At 39.8% G+C, this 14,199-nt stretch overlaps 1 long non-coding RNA gene across 1 annotated transcript in view; it reads right to left on the bottom strand.

The window, feature by feature from the left end:
- Positions 1–9,380: 9,380 nt before the first annotated feature.
- LOC129641426 (uncharacterized) overlaps positions 9,381–14,199 on the bottom strand; it is a 51,867-nt gene continuing 47,048 nt past the window's right edge. Inside the window, exon 5 of the long non-coding RNA XR_008709323.1 lies at positions 9,381–10,376. This is a non-coding gene — a long non-coding RNA (uncharacterized LOC129641426). The remainder of the gene's footprint in view (positions 10,377–14,199) is intronic.

Consider the following 14,199-nt stretch of genomic DNA (forward strand, 5'->3'; position numbering starts at 1 on the left):
TGCCCCCTTCTGATGCCTATGTCAGAAGCTTTCTCTATCTCCTTTATACTTTAATAAAACTTTATTACACAAAAGCTCTGAGCGATCAAGCCTCGTCTCTGGCCCCAGATTGAATTCTTCTCCTCCGGGGGCCAAGAATCCCAGTGTATTCGCGTGATTCAACAACAACCTTTCACCTGCCTCTTGAGAAATCTGTATGCAAGTCAAGAAGCAACAATTAGAACTGTACATGGAACAATAGACTGGTTCCAAATTGGGAAAGGAGTACGTCAAGGCTGTATATTGTCACCCTGCTTATTTAACTTATATGCAGAGTACATCATGTGAAATGCTGGGCTGGATGAAGCACAAGCTGGAATCAAGATTTCTGGAAGAAATATCAATAACCTCAGGTACGCAGATGACACCATACACAGTGGAACTAAAGAGCCTCTTGATGAAAGTGAAAGAGGAGAGTGAAAAAGCTGGCTTAGAACTCAACATTCAAAAAATAAAGATCATGGCATCTGGTCCCATCACTCCATGGCAAATAGATGGAGAAACAATGGAAACAGTGAAAGACTTTATTTTCTTGGGCTCCAAAATCACTGAAGATGGTGACTGCAGCCATGAAATCAAAAGACACTTGCTCCCTGAAAGAAAAGCTATGACCAAGCTAGACAGCATATTAAAAAGCAGAGACATTATTTTGCCAACAAAAGTCTGTCTAGTCAAAGCTATGGTTTTTCCAGTTGTCATGTATGGATGTGAGAGTTGGACCATAAATAAAGCTGAGTGCTGAAGAATTGATGCTTTTGAACAGTGGTGTTGGAGAAGACTCTTGAGAGTCTCTTGGACTGCAAGGAGATCCAACCAGTCCATCCTAAAGGAAATCAGTCTGAATATTCATTGAAAGGACTGATGCTGAAGCTCCAATATGTTGGCTACCTGATGCAAAAAACTGACTCATTGGGAAAGATTCTGATGCTGGGAAAGATTGAAAGCAGGAGGAGAAGGGAACGATAGAGGATGAAATTGTTGGATGGCATCACCGACTTGATAGACGTGAGTTTGAGCAAACTTTGGGAGTTGGTGATGGACAGGAAAGCCTGGCATGTTGCAGTTCATGGGGTTGCAGAGTCAGGCATGACTGAGCAACTAAACTGAACTGACTGAACTGTATTCAGAGTAATGGTGGATTTTTTTCTCATAATTTATATGGAGAGCTGATAATATTTCTCAAGACATTTTTTTTTTTTTAAGATGAGGATTGGCTAGTGGAGAACAGTGAACAACAGGGAAGCAAGTGAAAACATCAGGTTGAAAACTTAAGACATCAAAACCTTTTGGAACTTCCTAAAAGATTACGTGGAGGATCAGCTCGAGTTTAAAAGAAAGATTCAGTGCTTATTTATTTAACTCTAGTAAAAATAACTAAAACATGTTTGCCCTCGGGAATCTAGACTATTGTACCTGGCCAAAAGGAAGAACCATGTCAGCTAAAATTAACCCAGTTCTTTCTGGAACGTATGTGTGGTAGAATTGAGAAGTGTAGGTATAAGCACAAGAACTGGATTGTCCTTACTTTCTATTTATGTAGGAAGTTGGACATCACCTTTTCTCATTTTCAAATTTTCTGTTGCCCAAACTACAAATGGGGTTTCCCAGGTGCCGCCAGTGTTAAAGATTCTGCCTGCCATCTACAAGAGACGCAGGTTTGATCCCTGGTTTGGGAAGATCCCCTGGAGGAGGAAATGGCAACCCACTCCAGTATTCTTGCCAGGAGAATCCTGTGGACAGAGGAACCTGGTGGGCTATAGTTCATGGGGCCACAGAGACTTGAACCTGACTGAGCAGCTAAGCAGCAGCAGCAACAGCAACAAACTACAAATAAAAACTGTGTGGAAAACATGTTTGGGTTTCTGCCTCTGAAATAGTGTTCCAAGCTGCAGTTCTGCTAAATTAGATACTGAGAGCTTAATTATAGTAAAATTTGGTAGTGTAGGAGGTAGCCATTAGCTGCTGAGATAACAGATGGCTTTTTGTTTCTGTCTGGTCTTTGTAGATAAATTCTAACTTTCCCCTTTTATACCTGTCTCACATTTAATTTCTCCAAACCATAAAACTTAACCTATTTGCAAAACATTGTTATTGCAGTCATCTCCTGGGGTATAATTAATAAGTAACCCTCAGTTTAATGATACAATGAATAGAATGGTTAGCTGCCCAAAAGGCAAAGGTGATTTGAAAGATGTTATATTTTGAGGAAAATCCTTGCTTTAAATTGGCATTGGGTAGCTGCTTTATTTCTGTCAAATTCTGGGGTTTCAATAAATGCATCTCCAGGACAGTATAGAGAGTAGTGTTAAATTTCAATAAGAGGTTTATTAAAAAATGGGGTAGGCACCCTCAAAGTTTGTGGGTTCCCTATCACCGAATGATTTCTGATAAGAAGAATGATTTCTTTTCCTGTTAAAGAAACACACAAAGCAGATAGACAGACCCTCATGTTTTCCACTTAACCTGAAATTGCATGATTTATACATGATATTGGCTTCTTAGAACTTTTGGGAGAGAAGCGCTGAAACCATGTTTAAAAAGCAGGTCCATGGTATGTGGTACAACATGTATGATGCTGGAGGACAGCAACGTGGTGGTGGTTTAGTCGCTAAGTGGTGTCTGAATCTTGTGACCGCTCGGACTGTAGCCTGCCAGGCTCCCCTGTCTATGGGTTTTCCCAGGTAAGAATACTAGAAAGAAAGAAAGTGAAGTCGCTCAGTCGTGTCCGACTCTTTGCAACCCCATGGACTGTAGCCTATCAGGCTCCTCCGTCCATGGGATTTTCCAGGCAAGAGTGCTGGAGTGGATTGCCATTTCCTTCTCCAGGGGATCTTCCCAACCCAGGAATCAAACTGGGGTCTCCCGTATTGCAGACAGATGTTTTACCATCTGAGCCACCAGGTAGAGTGGGTCGCTATTTCCTTCTCTAGGGGATCTTCCTGAACCAGGGATTGTACTCAGGTTTCCTGCATTGTAGGCAGATTCTTTACTGACTGAGCCACCAGGGAAGCCTTGGAGGACAACGAGCCCATTACAAAATGACAAACACTGTATGAGTCCACTTATATGAAGTATTTGAAGAGGCCAAACTCATAGAAACAGCGAGTATAATGATAGTTGCTGGTGGCTGGGGGAGGGAGAAATAGTTGTTTAACTGCTGTAGAATTTCAAATTTGCAAGATGAAAAAATTTTATATATCTGTGGTACAACAAAGTGAAAACACTTACCATGAAGGAACCAAACACTAGGAAATGGTTAGGATGGTCATATGAATGTCTTTAACACAGTTACATTTTTTAAAGTACTAAAAATTTATTTTAAACTTTTGGCAAAGAAAAATACTTTGTTTTAAAATCCTCACAAGAATAACTGAGTAGGAGCACAGGACGTCAAGGCGATAGCTGAGTGATGATACCAGTCTATGAGATAAGTTTTCAGATCAAAGAAGTGAAAGTGAAAGTCACTCAGTCAGTGTCCAACTCTTTGCAACTCCGTGGATATACCGTACATGGAATTCTCCGGGCCAGAATACTGGAGTGGGTAGCCCTTCCCTTCTCCAGGGGATCCTCCCAACCCAGGGATCAAACCCAGGTCTCCTGCATTGCAGGAGGATTCTCTAGCTGAGCCACAAGGGAAGCCCAAGAATACTGGAGTGGGTAGCCTATCCCTTCCCCAGCAGATCTTCCCCACCCAGGAATCAAACTGGGGTCTCCTGCATCTCAGGCAGATTCTTTACCAACTAAGCTATCAGGGAACCCTACCCCTCCAAAAAAAAAAAAAAAAAAAAAAAAAATATATATATATATATATATATATATATATGTGCAGGCATGCTAAATTGCTTCAGTCATGTCAGGCTCTGTGATACGCTATGGACTGTAGTCCATGAGGGTCTTCTGTCCATGGAATTCTCCAGGCAAGAATACTGGAGTGGGTTGCCATGCCCTTCTCCAGAGGATCTTCCCAACCCAGAGACTGAGCCCACATTTCTTGTGTCTCCTGCTTTTCCAGGCAGGTTCTTTACCCCTTTACCACCTGGGAAGCCTGGATCAGAGAAGGGGAATCACTAAATTTTGAGTACAACAGAAGAACACCAATTTTACTGCTCACTGTTGATTAAATGACTTAGAAAAAGATGTATCATGTAGTCTTCCAAAAAATATTTACTGAACAAAGAGGAGGCCAATCATTGTTCCAGGTGATGGGGATTCAGTGATGAATAAGACTGATTTGCATTTTCATACTTCAGTCTACTGCAAATTTCCTCTTGCTGAGGTTGTCAATGACCTTCTAGCGACTAATTACATTAGAAGCTGATTAGAAGCCACTAGGCTTCCCTAGCGGAGAAGGCAATGGCACCCCACTCCAGTACTCTTGCCTGGAAAATCCCATGGACGGAGGAGCCTGGTAGACTGCAGACCATGGGGTCGCGAAGAGTCAGACATGACTGAGCGACTTCACTTTCACTTTTCCCTTTCATGCATTGGAGAAGGAAATGGCAACCCACTCCAGTATTCTTGCCTGGAGAATCCCAGGGACGGGGGAGCCTGGTGGGCTGCCGTCTATGAGGTCGCACAGAGTCGGACACGACTGAAGCAATAGTGGCTCAGATTGTAAAGAATCCTCCTGCAATGCAGGAGACTTGAGTTTGATCCCTGGGTTGGTAAGATCCACTGGAGAAGGGAATGGGTACCCATCCAGTATTCTTGCCTGGAGAATCCCATGGACAGAGAAGCCTGGCAGGCTATAGTCCATGGGGTTGCAGAGAGTCGGCACTTTCACTTTTACAGAGCCTGACTATTTCCTTCTTGAAACTTTCTTCTCTATTGGCTTCCTTGACTTCACCTTCACCTTCACCTGATTCTTTTTTAGCTTCAGCAGCTTCTTCTAGCTACTCCATAAATATTGGTATTTTCTAGGGTTTTATCCTAGACACCCCCCCCCCCTTTCTTCCAAGTACATACACCCTAGGAAAAGTCATCAATTTACTGAAATGAAAGTGGAAGTGTTAGTTGCTCAGTTGGGTCTGACTTTCTGTGACCCCATGGACTGTAGCCTGCCGGGCTCCTCTGTCCAAGGAATTCTCCAGGGAAGAATACTGGAGTGGGTGGCCATTCCCTTCTCCAGGGAGGTCTTCCCAACCCAAGGATCGAACCTGAGTCTTGCACATTGTGGGCAGATTCTTTACCATCTGAACCATCAAATAGCTAATGACCCTCAAATCTTACCTCCAGGTTAAACATCTTTATCTGGGCTCCAGAATGCTACATCTTATATACTATCAGAGAGCTCTACCTGAACATCCCAAACTCAACAGATTTAAAACTCAACTTATTCTCTTTTCTGATATTCTTTTCTTCCTACATGCTTCTTTTTATCAGGAAAGGACAGCATCAGTAATTTAATTGCCCAAGCCAGAACTTGGGAGTCATTCTATATCTCTTCCTCTGTGTTGTCCTCACCAAGAAGGACCCAAAATAGTCTGTTAAATTCATCTGTTTAATAATGCTTAAATATGATTCATCCTCTCTTTCATCCTGCTGTCACTGCTTGAGTTCTCATTTGAATGATCGCATTTGAATTATTTCAATAGACACATTAGTTTCCACCCACCTTGGCTTGATTTTCCTTAATTCATTTGACACATTGCTAGCAGACTGACCATGCCACACAAATCTATTATGTTGTTTTCTCCGGGAAAAATTCTTTAATAGTTTCCCATTACCTCTAGGACAAAATCTTCACCCTTGTCAATGTCTTTTGAGATCCCTCTTTGCCCTCTTCTTAAAGCATTGTCTCTTACTTTTCTTACCTTTGCAACCAACTCTCAAGCAGGATTGAACTCTTTAGTTTGAGACTCTTTTATAAAAGAGATGCACTTTTCTTAGCCAGATGGAGTCCTGTTTATAAGTGACTCATGGCTATTCTTTTATTATTTTATTGATTATTACTGATAACTCTTGTTGCTGCTCACTTTCCTCATAAACCTAAAATTACTAAAAAAAAAAAATAGTTTATTACATATTTTAAAAATACACCCTAATTCCTGAAAACAGGCAAGTAATAAGTTTGTTTGCCATTTATGCCTGCTTTGTTAAAACTGGTTCCCTGATAATACTGAATACAGGAATGTTAAGAAACTAAAGACGGTATCAGGGAAACACCAGCCGACACTTATTTCTTGGCCTTGTTATAGTGCCAAACATTATGGGGGAAAAACTGGTGATTCTCGGGACACTCATGAAAATTTTGTCTTTCTGTGAAGTGGAATAGACTCTCAAATGAGCCAGCTCTGGCATACCATTGGGAGTGAATGAATAATCTATCATTTAAAGTAAAGAAAAAGTATTTGGTTAATAGCTATACGTCTTTCAAGAAGAGAATCTTAATGACCATATTACTGCATTTGAAAAAGTAAACTTGGGATTTCCCTGATGGTCCATGCTGCTAGTGCAAGGGGTATGGATTCAGTCCCTGGTTAGGGAACTAAGATCCCACATGCTGCACAGCGAGGGAATCTGTGCTGTGATAAAAAAGATAAAATATAAATATAAAAAATTAAAATATAAAATATAAAAATATCAATATAAAAAAGATAAAAATAATAGTAATATTTAAAAATTTTTAATTCTCTTGATGATGATGGTAATGATAGCAGCAGTGAGCATTTGTAGAAAAACTTATCCTGTGCCAGGAACTAAGCATTTCTACTCATGAAATAGATGTCATCATTAGGCCCATTTTTCAGATGAAGGCTCACAAAGCTTAAATCTCTTAAGCTATTAAACAAAAGTATAATGTGAAAACCTCTATGGTATTATAGTTACTACTGCCTCTAAGAGAATGTAGAAAAAGGGAATTTGGAAGTGAGAGAAGGTTTGGAGACCTAACTTCTTAGGACCTGATATACCGAACATTTCGCATTTCTTTACTCCAAAAACTTTCCCTCATTTCAAGAGATCTGTGCCACTTCAGCCAAGACATGTGAGAATGACCTTTGTCATAGTTGTTTGTTAAAACCCAGATTAAATGAGAGCTGTAGCTTCATTATCTCTATGTTAAGTCACAGCAGGGGGAAAACTACATGAAAAATGAATATCTGATAAGTATTCTCTGCCTTGGGCAACATCTTCCCTTTGAATTTAAAAGAGAGAGAAAATTGTATATCTCTGTTATGAATGTGGGGAAGGGAAAATTCATAAAACTCAGATCCCTTTGTTAGGATTTACACAAAACAACAAAGGGAGCATGTGATTGCTTTTTGCAGAACGGAAGCTCCTTTGCTGGCTTAAGGTGAACATGAAACAATGTTGGAGCAGGGTTTCTGAAAAGGGAATTAGATATCTTGAAGTTTCCAACAAGATAGAACACAACCAGACTCACACTGCTTACAAAAGCCATTTGGCACTAAGTGGAATGCAGAGAAAGCCTTGAAGGGAAAGATTAAATGGGTGACTCAGAGCCTCTCCCCTCTCTGCAGCCAGTCACACCAGGGCAGTAAGCTTTCAGAGAGAATTTTCCCTGGAAAAACAAAGGTACGGATGCTCTACCTTCACATTTCATCGTGCTTTATTCTTTCCCAATCATGTTCACATTTTATCCACATGACAAATTTGTGATTGCAATAAGGCAGGTACTAGTATTTCTATTTATTCAAGAAAAAAAAAAATATCAGAGCCAGTGAGGTATTACCTGGGCTGTGTTCAGGGAGCTAATAAGGGGTGGGAAATGTACTAGAAACAGGGATGGTTCTGTACTCATTGCTCATTAGGTCAAATCAAATAGAAGGAAACACTGGACCCCAGATACTCTACTTCCAAGGTCTGGGCAAGGGTATATGAAGTGCAAAAACATGCAGTGGAAGAAAAGATCATGTAAAGCCCATCAAAATTCACTCTTAGATTTGTGGAGTGAATGTGTCTTAATTTGGGCTCATAATGAACAGATCCCAGTGAAAGGATGTTAATGCAAGACATTTGATTGAGAGATTGTGATTCCAGGAAAAACCAGATGGATAGTGGGAAATCAAGAAAAGGGAGGGAAATAAGTTAATAAAGGGTGCAAATCAATTCAATTACCACTTTTTGTAACAGGAGTGTAATTCAGTATGTTGAAAATGCACCTCATAGTTTGCTCCTCTAAAGGGTGAGGGTTCAGAAATGTCAGAGGTGGGTGTGAGGTGGAAACATTGATCCCTCAGCACTTCTAGCCAGATTTATGCAAGCTCTAGCCTGCAGAGAAAGTCCTCAGAAAGTTGAAAATTGGCTAGTTTTCACTCCAGTGATAACATCAAAAGGGGTGTGAGTGAGGACTTACAGGGCCTACATCATAGTATCTCCAACAGAGTTCAAAAGTGGAAGAGCAGACATAGATATTCTCATTCAGAGAAACATGGTATCATAATTGACTTTTTTCAGCATCAGAGGTAGTATCAGAAATGTGTGTGTGTGTGTGTGTGAGGCACTCAGTCGTGTTCAGCACTCAGTCGTGTTCGACTCTTTGCGAGCTCATGGAATGTAGCCCTCCAGGCTCCCTTGTCCATGGAATTCTCCAAGCAAGAATACGGGAGTGGCTTGTCATTCCCTTCTTCAGGGGATCTTCCCAACCCAGGGATTGAACCTGGGTCTCCTGCATTGCAGGTAGATTCTTTACCTTCTGAGCCACCGGGCAAGTCCCCACTTTGTATCAGAAGACCACTTTCTAAAAATTTTAATTAACATTTCATTGATCTTTTCATGTATCAATACTGTACTCTTGATTATTTCAGCTATATACTAAGCCTGAATATTGGGAAGAGTGATTCCTCACAGTTTATTTTTAATTTTCAAAATTATTTTGAAAAATAAAAGTCTAGAGTCTCTTCCCTTCTGTATAAATTTTAAAGTAAGATTATCTATTTTTGCATAAAAGTTTCAGAGATTTTGATAGAATTTTGATAAACATATAGATAAATTTAGGAAAAATATACATTTATTATGTGGAATTTTCCATGAACATGGAAACATTATGGACATTATGGATTATTTCCATGAACATGGAACATGGAACATTATGTGGAATCCATGAACATGGCATGTTCTCTCCAAGTATTAAAGTCTTTTCTGATTGTTTTCCTTAGAATTTTCTTATTTCCTTAGAATTTCTTATATCTGATCTTAGAACAGATCCCATACAAGTTTTGTTAAAAGACTCTTGCCCTCTAATGCTGTCTTTCTGTACCAGTGTAAATCCAATGATATTCCTGTTACCACAAGCAATGTTTTTGGAAGGGAGATTTTTGAGGATTTTATGGAGCTAAAGCTATAGTAACTATCACTATATAAATATATGTAATATATTTAACACCAAACCTGGAAGTGACAATACCAATATAAAAGTTGTTGTATAATAGTGAGGTTATGGGATTTTATTTCCTCATGAATTCTGAAATAATATTCAAATTTAGAGTTTGGAACTTAATATATTGTATACCTTATAGCTTTGATAGGAAAAAAAAGGTGTAACTGGGATTTTAGTTGGCCCAATTTACCCGCTTCCAGAGAGAAGGGAACATAGGACTTTTTATGGAAGTGTGGTCTTCTCACACTCCTCCCCATCCTGCAAGGAGCAATAAGGGAATTCTCATGATTGTGAAAAACAAAGAAGGAAAGGACAGCTCTGGCATGGTGGGGAAATTACGGTATTTTGAAGCAGTATGTTTATGTTCAATCCCTGGTCCTAGAATTACTAACAATGTAATTTAGAAAAAAATCACTTTGTACCTCTTAGCTACAATTTTCTCTTCTGTAGAGCAGAATGTTTACTTCCAAAAGGCACCTAGATTGGTTCTCCAAAGTTGCCTCCATGTCTCATGTTAGAAGAGAGTCGTTTCCTCGGTGCAACTAAATAGTGGTTTCCACTAGATGGGATTAATCTCTGGGCATTACTGATGAACACATTTTATGCATTGGTTCCGAAATTTGACCAAGATTTAGAAGTTATAAAAGCTGAGATTTAGATCCATCTTAAACTAAGTGAATCAGAGTTTCCATGGGCAAGATACATGGCTCAAAATTTTCAAAAGCTCTTCACGGTGATTTTGATGATTGGCCAGATTTGGGAAAACTAGTGCTTTTTAAACTTTAAAGTGCACATAATTCAACCAGGGCTCTTATTAAAATGGAGTTTCCAGTTTATGGACCTGGGTGGATGAGGGTAGTGGAGCTCAGGTGTTCTCAGGAGACATAGATGCTGTGGATTGAAACGAGGAGTATCATTCGTTAAGCAGCAAAAAGACTCTCCTTTGGGTCTTCTTCTCTTTAAAAGGTCAGGTCACATACTGTCAAGGAGGTTCTTTCTAGGAAAAAAGAAACATGATTTTAATTCAGAGATCCCTTAAGTTTTGAGTATTTCAAATAGTAAGGAATCATAAATTATTTCTGGCAAGACTAAAATATAAATGCTTGAATGTGTAATGAAAATGTCAGCTTTAGTTCAGCTCAGTTTAGTCACTCAGTCATGTCCGACTCTTTATGGCCCCCTGGACTTCAGCCCATCAGGCCTCCCTGTTCATCACCAACTCCCGGAGTTTACTCAAACTCATGTCCATTGAGTCAGTGATGCCATCCAACCGTCTCATCCTCTGTCATCCCCTTCTCCTCCCACTTTCAATCTTTCCCAGCATCAGGGTCTTTTCAAATGAGTCAGTTCTTTGCATCAGGTGGCCAAAGTATTGGAGTTTCAGCTTCAACATCAGTCCTTCCAATGAATATTCAGGACTAATTTCCTTTAGGATTGACTGGTTGGATCTCCTTGCAGTCCAAGGGACTCTCAAGAGTCTTCTCCAACACCACAGTTCAAAAGCATCAATTCTTCAGCACTCAGCTTTCTTTAGAGTCCAACTCTCACATCCATATGTGACTACGGGAAAAACCATAACTTTGACTAGATAGACTTTTGTTGGCAAAGTAATGTCTCTGCTTGTCTCTTAATATGTTATCTAGCTTGGTCAAAACTTTTCCTCCAAGGAGCAAGCATCTATTAATTTCATGGTGTAGTCACCATCTGCAGTGATTTTAGAGCTCCCCAAAATAAAATCTGTCACTGTTTTCATTGCTTCCCCTTCTATTTGCCATGAAGTGATGGGACCGGATGCCATGATCTTAGTTTTCTGAATGTTGAGTTTTAAGTCAACTTTTTCACTCTCCTCTTTCATTTTCATCAAGAGGCTCTTTAGTTCTTCTCTTTCTGCCATAAGGATGGTGTCATCTGCATTTCTGAGGTTATTAATATTTCTCCTGGCAATCTTGATTCCAGCGTGTGTTTCATCCAGCCCAGAATTTCTCATGATGTACTCTGCATATAAGTTAAATAAGCAGGGTGACAATATACATCCTTGACATACTCCTTTCCTGATTTGGAACCAGTCTATTGTTCCATGTACAGTTTTAACTGTTGCTTCTTGACTTGCATACAGATTTCTCAAGAGGCAGGTCAGGTGGTCTGGTATTCCCATCTCTTGAAGAATTTTCCACCGTTTGTGGTGATCCACACAATCAAAGACTTTGGCATAGTCAATAAAAAAGAAGCAGATATTTTTCTGGAACTCTCTTGCTTTTTTGATAATCCAACGGATGCTGGCAATTTAATTTCTGGTTCCTTTACCTTTTCTAAGTCCAGCTTGAATCTGGAAGTTCACAGTTCATATACTATTGAAGCCTGGCTTGAAGAATTTTGAGCATTACTTTGCTAGTGTGTGAGTTGATTGCATTCGTGTGGTAGTTTGACCATTCTTTGGCATTGCCTTTCTTTGGGATTGGAATGAAAACTGACCTTTTCCAGTCCTGTGGCCACTGCTGAGTTTTCCAAATTTGCTGGCATATTGAGTGCAAAACTTCCACAGCATCATCTTTAGGATTTGAAATAGTTCACCTGGAATTCCATCACCTCTCCTAGCTTTGTTCATAGTGGTGCTTCCTAAAGCTCACTTGACTTTGCATTCCAGGATGTCTGGCTCTAGGTGAGTGACCACACCATCATGATTATCTGGAGCATGAAGATCTTTTTTGTATCATTCTTCTGTGTATTCTTGCCCCCCCTTTTTAATATCTTCTGCTTTTGTTAGGTCCATACCATTTCTGTCCTTTCTTGTGCCCATCTTTGCATGAAATGTTCCCTTGGTATTTCTAATTTTCATGAAGAGATCTCTAGTCTTTTCCATTCTATTGTTTTCCTCTATTTCTTTGCATTGATCACCGAGGAAGGCTTTCTTATCTCTCCTTGCTATTCTTTGGAACTCTGCATTCAAATGGATATATCTTTCCTTTTCTCCTTTGCCTTTAATTTCTCTTCTTTTCTCAGCTATTTGTAAGGCCTCCTCAGACAACCATTTTGTCTTTTTGCATTTCTTTTCCTTGGGGATGGTCTTGAACCCTGTCTCCTGTACAATGTCATGAACCTCCCTCATCAGGCACTCTGTCAGATCTAATCCCTTGAATCTATTTGTCGCTTCCACTGTATAATCAGAAGGGATTTGATTTAGGTCATACCTGAATGATCTAGTGGTTTTCCCTACTTTCTTCAATTTAAGTCTGAATTTGGCAATAAGGGGTTCATGGTCTGAGCCACAGTCAGCTCCTGGTCTTGTTTTTGCTGACTGTATAGAGCTTCTCCATCTTTGGCTGCAAAGAATATAATCAATCTAATTTCAGTATTGACCATCTGTTGATGTCCATGTGTAGAGTCTTTGCTTGTGTTGTTGGAAGAGGGTGTTTGCTATGACCAGTGCATTCTCTCAGCAAAACTCTATTAGCCTTTGCCCTGCTTCATTTTATACTCCAAGGCCAAATTTGCCTGCTGCTCCAGGTATTTCTTGACTTCCTACTTTTGCATTCCAGTCCTCTATAATGAAAAAGACATTTTGGGTGTTATTTCTAGAAGGTCTAATAGGTCTTCATAGAACCATTTAACTTCAGCTTCTTCAGCGTTACTGGTCATGGAATACACTTGGATTACTGTGATATTGAATGGTTTGCCTTGGAAACAAACAGAGGTCACTTGTCATTTTTGACATTGCATCCAAGTACTGCGTTTTGGACTCTTGTTGACTATGATGGCTACTCATTCCTTGTAAGGGATTCTTGCCCATAGTAGTAGATATAATAGTCATCTGAGTTAAATTCACCCATTCTAGTCAAATGAAAATATCAACTTCAAGAAGACACTAAAAGAAAAAAGGCAGTTGATCAAAAATCATTGCTTGCTTTTATGAGTTACTTCGGAAGAAACAAGTGGGAGTCATGGGTTGTTTTGCAAGTTCATAGAGAAACTGATTATTATAACAATTTAGAATCGTTTCAGACAATGGCCCAGGTAATAAAATTCCTTTTTTAAAAAAATTTAATTTATTTATTTTAATTAGAGGCTGATTACTTTACAATATTGTATTGGTTTTGCCATACATCAACATGAATCCGCCACAGGTGTACATGTGTTCCCAATCCTGAACCCCCCTCCCACATCCCTCCCCATACCATCCCTCTGGGTCATCCCAGTGCACCAGCCCCAAGCTTCCTGTATCCTGCATCGAACCTGGACTGGCGATTCGTTTCTTACATATTATACATGTTTCAATGCCATTCTCCCAAATCATCCCACCCTTGCCCTCTCCCACAGAGTCCAAATGACTGTTCTATACATCTGTGTCTCTTTTGTTGTCTCCCATACATGGTTATTGTTACCATCTTTCTAAATTCCATATATATGTGTTAGTATACTGTATTGGTGTTTTTCTTTCTCGCTTACTTCACTCTGTATAATTGGCTCCAGCTTCATCCACCTCATTAGAACTGATTCAAATGTATTCTTTTTAATGGCTGAGTAATACTCCACTGTGTATATGTACCACAGCTTTCTTATCCATTCATCTGCTGATGGACATCTAGGTTGCTTCCATGTCCTGGCTATTATAAACAGTGCTGTGATGAACATTGGGGTACACATGTCTCTTTCCCTTCTGGTTTCCTCAGTGTGTATGCCCAGCAGTGGGATTGCTGGGTCATATGGCAGTTCTATTTCCAGTTTTTTAAGGAATCTCCACACTATTCTCCATAGTGGCTGTACTAGTTTGCATTCCCAACTACAGTGTAAAAGGGTTCCCTTTTCTCCACATCTTCTCCAGC

The sequence above is a fragment of the Bubalus kerabau genome, chromosome 1 (assembly GCF_029407905.1).
Source record: "Bubalus kerabau isolate K-KA32 ecotype Philippines breed swamp buffalo chromosome 1, PCC_UOA_SB_1v2, whole genome shotgun sequence".
Taxonomy (NCBI): domain Eukaryota; kingdom Metazoa; phylum Chordata; class Mammalia; order Artiodactyla; family Bovidae; genus Bubalus; species Bubalus kerabau.